We start from the raw sequence: 8,205 nt of genomic DNA on the forward strand, positions 1-8,205 counted from the left end.
GATGCCCAACAATTTTATTACATGCACGCCGCTAAAACAAGACGGCGGATAGGGTGGCATACTACTAACTCATGATAATAACGGTGGTGGAAATATCACCGCGAAGCGAGTGATATGATTCCTAAAGACTACAACTCATCGAGCGTCGGAGCGAGGCTCGAGGAGACTTATTGCGGGTGGCGGAAGCGTATATAATACAAGTGACCAATATCCGGGATCGCGCAGGACTGACTGGGACTCCTCTAGGCGTCGGACGCACTATCAAACTCTTCAACCAAGAGATCGCCTTCGTCAACATCTGGCCAAATCAACAAGCCAGGTGAATACTATGAAAGTACTCGCAAGACAGTTCGGACATAAGATATAACAAATGTAAACATGAAGCATATGAACAATTTATCCAGTGCGTTCAGACATAGAGATAATAAATACTGGGTGCCAAGCGAGGGTCTGAATGACTCCTCGAGAGGAAACTACAGAATAGTGATACTGGTGCCAAACGAGTGTCTAAAAGACTCCTCGAGAGGAAACTGCGAGAATAATAATACTGGTGCCAAACGAGTGTCTGAATGACTCCTCGAGCAGAAACTGCAGAATAATAATGCCACAGTCGGGCGTCGGGGCGACACCACATAAAGGGCTTATAACAGAAAATAACGGCAGTGCGTGCCACAGTCGGACGTCGGAGCGACATCGCATAAAGGGCTTATATTGCAGTTTAATAATTCAATAGTTCGGGAACATAAATTATCACAAGCACGAGACAAATATAAAGTTAGTCCATCCACAGGAATAACAATAAATCTAGATTTACCACTTGAGCTTGTTCACCGGGGACAAGTTTTCCACGCGGATAGATATAGATATAATGATTGCACTACTAGATCATGGATACGATGATTTGGAAGGAGTTGACTCTGCAGAGTTTGTACTTAACCACAGCCAACGGATTTCAGTAGTCACGGGGACTAGTTCCATTTACGGTGTTTTGGAAGAAACACGTCTAACCAGTACACACCCATTTTAATATTCCTAAGCCAGGGATCACCCTCGGCAACGTTCAAGAAAAACCTTGAGACAGGGAGGCTACAACCTCGCGTAGCATGGGATCAAATTTCTATACGCGCGCTCTAAGGGGGTGCCCCCCCCTCTCGGTCCCAACCGGAAACACCCATGCCCCCTGACCGGATGACTGGCTTTAATCCTGGGCCAAGGTACCATCATCCCGGCCTCTCTGTTTAGTGTGTACACGGAAAGAGGTTACCAACTTACTAAACAGCATCCTGCAAATGAAACATGTGGTAGCACGGAAGGGGGAAAGAACGATAACGTGACTCCGTCCACGTTAACGTCGGAGAAAGTCGGATGACACAAGGCTGGTATGCTACAACAGTACCACCTTGCTGCCCTTCATGTCACCACATGATTAGGCCATCTCTCATCAGAGATCATCGCAACTTTGGAACATGCGGGGAAAAGAACGGTAACGTGACTCCGTCCACGTTAACGTCGGAGGAAGTCGGATGACGCAAGGCTGGTGTGCTACAACAGTACCACCTTGCTGCCCTTCATGTCACCACATGATTAGGCCATCTCTCATCAGAGATCATCGCAACTTCGGGACATGCGGGTAGTTGCCTTACAAGCAACGAGGTATTTATCGACACTCACATGCCACGCACAAACTTTCAAGCAAACATGCAAAACACTCATCATATCAAATGTTCAAACATGCTTGCCTGGTTCGGAGAAGTCGGAGTCTAGCTCGGCGAAGTTCGCGGCTCCATCACCTCTCCCGGAACCTACGGCAATAACGAAAACGGGTACTAACGTGAAAACCAAAGCGTGCACAGAAACTTCTCCAAAAAATTTCCAAATAAATCTCATAAAAAACTAGACAAAATTTTAAGACTGTCAGAAAAAGAATCACTCAAAAATTCCTTTTTATTAAAAAGTTATAAAGGTTTCTGTCCAGGGACTTATCTGTAATGAAACAGAAAAGTTCCAGGGTTTAAACTGAGAAAACATAAAACGCTTCGGAAAGAAATGCGCAAGCTACAGGGGGAAAGCGTATTTTTCCCGAAGGCGCCAACAGAAAATGGTTCGCGAAAGAATAGAACAGAGGCTGACATGCGGGGTCCACATGTCAGGTTTGAAAAGCTCGCCGGCGCCCGAAGACTGCGGTGGACGCTGGCGTCGAACCACGGCAAGTTAGGAGGATCGAAGGGTACCAAGAGCTTTAGCTTGTTCTTCCACGTCGGCGGGTGGTGGACTCGACCAACGGGGAGCACCACGTCGACGGCGACACTTTCTCCGGCGGACGGCGGCTCGGGTGAGGGTGGAGAACTCCGGTGGAGGGCTGCAAAGTCCGAATTGAAGCGCGGGTCAGAAGGAGGGATGCATAGAGAAGCTATTGGCAAGAGATGGGAGGCGGAGGTGCACACACGGGGGCGAATCGAGCTGGATCCCGTGGCGGGTCGCGGCGGCCGGAGTCGAGGAAGGAGACCTCCTCGGGGCTCTTCAAGTGGCTAGGCGTGCTCTAGGTGGAGTGAAGGGATGGTGCGTGCTCGAGTTGAAGCTCGGGGCCGCTATTTATAGGCGGATCGACGGGGCGGCCGTGAACGGAGAATCTCCGGCGAGCGATTACGGCGATGCAGTGGATTGGCAGGAGGTTTGAGTGGCCAGGCAGCATCAGTGGAGGTTACTGGTGCCATCCCACAGCTAAACGGAGTTGGTCTTGGCGTAATGGCGTCGGTCCACGGTGAGATGGCCGCACGGGCTCGACGGCGGCAGAGAGCACGCTCCGCGCCCTGCGGTTCACGACGGGAGTGGCAGCGCGTTCGGGGGAGTGGAAGGCCACACGGCGAGCTCCGGTGGTTTGGGCGGCGCTGGGTGGCGCCGTCAGCGCCGTGCCTCCCGCTGGCGTCCGCAAAGCCGCCGCTGGCGTCGGTCATGGGGCGGCGCACCTTCTGCTGCTCGTCGCCAACGTCCGCAAGGTGCCAGACGTTCGTGCGGTGCAGGAACAAGGGGGAGGGGACGGGGAGCAAGGCGACACAGCGGCACTGGCGAGATCGACAACCATCTCTGAAGAAAACGACAGTAAGCCACTGAACTGTTCTCTGAATTTTCTGAACTTGACAATGACCATGCACTGCAGGTGTTCGACAGAAAGATTTGGCAATGAGATAAATTTTTCTGGAGCTGGTACTTGGTGAGGTGACCACTCAATGCACCCAGAGGCTACCTGATTTTTCTTGGAATTTTTGGAAAAGGATTTGAATGAATTTCACCAAATTTGACAAATCTGGTCCAAACTTGCAGCAAGTGTAGTTTGAAAATTTTGAACTGAAGACCAGTGGATCTTCCTGGATCCTGGTTGAGGGTTCAAAGGACTAGGAGGGGAAAAAGGTTTGGGGGTGAAAATCAAGACAGAAAATGGAGTTCCTTTGTAAATCACCAATGGCTAGAATAGAAGGCAGAAATTTATTTGAATAAGATTTAAATGGGAAATGAACATAGGGGAGGTTCAACTTGCTGGATTAGATGCCAAACATGATCCAAAGATGAGGGGAGGTTTAGGAGAGTGGGTTTGCACTAAGGCCATGGCAAGAGAGAAAAGTTGAAAGTGGCAAAGGGTTATTCCAAAAGCCATAGTGCAAATTTCAAAGAGATTTTCAAAAGGCATTTTCCCAAGTGAAAAGCATTTTGTCTTGAGTCCAAATAAAAAGAAAGAACCTCCAAGACCAAAGACAGATCTTGGGTGAATCCAAATAAAACTTTTGCCATAAAAAATATTTAAAAGGGAGGGTTCTTTTGAAGAAAAATTTTAAATCACCTCCCTCAAGTCAAATAAAATCTTTTGAAAAAAAACCAAATAAAAATTTGGGTGTCACAATAAGTGTTCTCCCTGAGTATGCACCATTGCGAAAGTTCATCATGCCGAGACACCATGTGATGATCGGGTGTGATAAGCTCTATGTTCACATACAACGGGTGCAAGCCAGTTTTGCACATGTAGAATACTCGGGTTAAACTTGACGAGCCTAGCATATGCAGATATGGCCTCGAAACACTGAGACCGAAAGGTCGAGCGTGAATCACATAGTAGATATGATCAACATAGTGATGTTCACCATTGAAAACTACTCCATCTCACTTGATGATCGGACATGGTTTAGTTGATATGCATCACGTGATCACTTAGATGATTAGAGGGATGCCTATCTAAGTGGGAGTTCTTAAGTAATTTGATTAATTGAACTTTAATTTATCATGAACTTAGTACCTGATAGTATTTTGCATGTCTATGTTGTTGTAGATAGATGGCCCGTGCTGTTGTTCCGTTGAATTTTAATGCGTTCCTTGAGAAAGCAAAGTTGAAAGATGATGGTAGAAATTACACGGACTGGGTCCGTAACTTGAGGATTATCCTCATTGCTGCACAGAAGAATTACGTCCTGGAAGCACTGCTAGGTGCCAAACCCACTGCAGGAGCAACGCCAGATGTTATGAACGTCTGGCAGAGCAAAGCTGATGACTACTCGATAGTTCAGTGTGCCATGCTTTACGGCTTAGAACCGGGACTTCAACGACGTTTTGAACGTCATGGAGCATATGAGATGTTCCAGGAGTTGAAGTTAATATTTCAAGAAAATGCCCGGATTGAGAGATATGAAGTCTCCAATAAGTTCTATAGCTGCAAGACGGAGGAGAATAGTTCTGTCAGTGAGCATATACTCAAAATGTCTGGGTATAATAATCACTTGATTCAACTAGGAGTTAATCTTCCGGATGATAGTGTCATTGACAGAATTCTTCAATCACTGCCACCAAGCTACAAGAGCTTCATGATGAACTATAACATACAAGGGATGGATAAGACAATTCCCGAGCTCTTCGCAATGCTAAAGGCTGCGGAGGTAGAAATCAAGAAGGAGCATCAAGTGTTGATGGTCAACAAGACCACCAGTTTCAAAAAAAGGGTAAAGGGAAGAAGGGGAACTTCAAGAAGAACGGCAAGCAAGTTGCTGCTCAAGTGAAGAAGCCCAAGTCTGGACCTAAGCCTGAGACGGAGTGCTTCTACTGCAAAGGGGCTGGTCACTGGAAGCGGAACTGCCCCAAGTATTTGGCGGATAAGAAGGATGGCAAGGTGAACAAAGGTATATGTGATATACATGTTATTGATGTGTACCTTACTAATGCTCACAGTAGCACCTGGGTATTTGATACTGGTTCTGTTGCTAATATTTGCAACTCGAAACAGGGACTATGGATTAAGCGAAGATTTGCCAAGGACGAGGTGACGATGCGCGTGGGAAATGGTTCAAAATTCGATGTGATCGCGGTCGGCACGCTACCTCTACATCTACCTTCGAGATTAGTTTTAGACCTGAATAATTGTTATTTGGTGCCAGCGTTGAGCATGAACATTATATCTAGATCTTGTTTGATGTGAGATGGTTATTCATTTAAATTTGAGAATAATGGTTGTTATATTTATATGAGTAATATCTTTTATGGTCATGCACCCTTGAAGAGTGGTCTATTTTTGATGAATCTCGATAGTAGTGATACACATATTCATAATATTGAAGCCAAAAGATGCAGAGTTGATAATGATAGTGCAACTTATTTGTGGCACTGCCGTTTGGGTCATATTGGTGTAAAGCACATGAAGAAACTCCATTCTGATGGACTTTTGGAATCACTTGATTATGAATTACTTGGTACTTGCGAACCATGCCTCATGGGCAAGATGACTAAAACGCCGTTCTCCGGAACAATGGAGCAAGCAACAGATTTGTTGGAAATCATACATATTGATGTATGTGGTCCGATGAATGTTGAGGCTCGCGGCGGGTATCGTTATTTTCTCACCTTCACGAATGATTTGAGCAGATATGGGTATATCTACTTGATGAAACATAAGTCTGAAACATTTGAAAAGTTCAAAGAATTTCAGAGTGAAGTGGAAAATCACCATAACAAGAAAATAAAGTTTCTACGATCTGGTCGTGGAGGAGAATATTTGAGTTATGAGTTTGGTCTTCATTTGAAGCAATGCGGAATAGTTTCGCAACTCACGCCACCCGGAACACCACAGCGTAATGGTGTGTCCGAACGTCGTAATCGTACTTTACTAGATATGGTACGATCTGTGATATCTCTTACTGATTTACCGCTATCATTTTGGGGTTATGCTTTAGAGACGGCTGCACTCACGTTAAATAGGGCACCATCTAAATCCGTTGAGACGACACCTTATGAACTATGGTTTGGAAAGAAACCAAAGTTGTCATTTCTTAAAGTTTGGGGCTGCGATGCTTATGTGAAAACGCTTCAACCAGATAAGCTCAAACCCAAATCGGAGAAATGTGTCTTCATAGGATACCCAAAGGAGACAGTTGGGTACACCTTCTATCACAGATCCGAAGGCAAGACATTCGTTGCTAATAATGGATCCTTTCTAGAAGGAGTTTCTCTTGAAAGAAGTGAGTGGGAGGAAAGTAGAACTTGATGAGGTAACTGTACCTGCTCCCTTGTTGGAAAGTAGTTCATCACATAAATCTGTTCCTGTGACTCCTACACCAATTAGTGAGGAAGCTAATGATGATGATCATGTAACTTCATATCAAGTTACTACTGAACCTCGTAGGTCAGCCAGAGTAAGATCCGCACCAGAGTGGTACGGTAATCCTGTTCTGGAGGTCATGTTACTTGACCATGACGAACCTACGAACTATGAGGAAGCGATGATGAGCCCAGATTCCGCAAAATGGCTTGAGGCCATGAAATCTGAGATGGGATCGATGTATGAGAACAGAGTGTTTACTTTGGTTGACTTGCCCGATGATCGGCAAGCCATACAGAATAAATGGATCTTCAAGAAGAAGACTGACGCTGATGGTAATGTTACTGTCTACAAAGCTTGACTTGTTGCGAAAGGTTTTCGACAAGTTCAAGTAGTTGACTACGATGAGACCTTCTCACCCGTAGTGATGCTTAAGTCCGTCCGAATCATGTTAGCAATTGCTGCATTTTATGATTATGTAATTTGGCAAATGGATGTAAAGACTGCATTCCTGAATAGATTTCTGTAAAAAGAGTTGTATATGATGCAACCTGAAGGTTTTATCGATCCAAAGGGTGCTAACAAAGTGTGCAAGCTCCAGCGATCCATCTATAGACTAGTGCAAGCATCTCGGAGTTGGAATAAATGTTTTGATAGTGTGATCAAAGCATATGGTTTTATACAGACTTTTGGAGAAGCCTGTATTTACAAGAAAGTGAGTGGGAGCTCTATGGCATTTCTAATATTATATGTGGATGACATATTGTTGATTGGAAATGATATAGAATTTCTGGATAGCATAAAAGGATACTTGAATAAGAGTTTTTCAACGAAAGACCTCGGTGAAGCTGCTTATATATTGGGCATCAAGATCTATAGAGATAGATCAAGACGCTTAATTGGACTTTCACAAAGCACATACCTTGATAAAGTTTTGAAGAAGTTCAAAATGCATCAAGCAAAGAAAGGGTTCTTGCCCGTGTTACAAGGTGTGAAATTGAGTCAGACTCAATGCCCGACCACTGCAGAAGATAGAGAGAAAATGAAAAGTGCTCCCTATGCTTCAGCCATAGGATTATCATGTATGCAATGCTATGTACCAGACCTGATGTGTGCCTTGCTATTAGTTTAGCAGGGAGGTACCAAAGTAATCCAGGAGTGGATCACTGGAGAGCGGTCAAGAACATCCTGAAATACCTGAAAAGGACTAAGGATATGTTTCTCGTTTATGGAGGTGACAAAGAGCTCGTCGTAAATGGTTACGTCGATGCAAGCTTTGACACTGATTCGGATGACTCTAAGTCACAAACCGGATATGTGTTTTTATTGAACGGTGGAGCTGTCAGTTGGTGCAGTTCTAAGCAAAGAGTCGTGGCGGGATCTACGTGCGAAACGGAGTACATAGCTGCTTTGGAAGCAGCAAATGAAGGAGTCTGGATGAAGGAGTTCATATCCGATCTAGGTGTCATACCTAGTGCATCGGGTCCAATGAAAATCTTTTGTGACAATACTGGTGCAATTGCCTTGGCAAAGGAATCCAGATTTCACAAGAGAACCAAGCACATCAAGAGATGCTTCAATTCCATCCACGATCAAGTCAATGAGGGAGACATAGAGATTTGCAAGATACATAC

Source organism: Triticum aestivum, chromosome 7D, assembly GCF_018294505.1.
Source record: "Triticum aestivum cultivar Chinese Spring chromosome 7D, IWGSC CS RefSeq v2.1, whole genome shotgun sequence".
NCBI lineage: Eukaryota > Viridiplantae > Streptophyta > Magnoliopsida > Poales > Poaceae > Triticum > Triticum aestivum.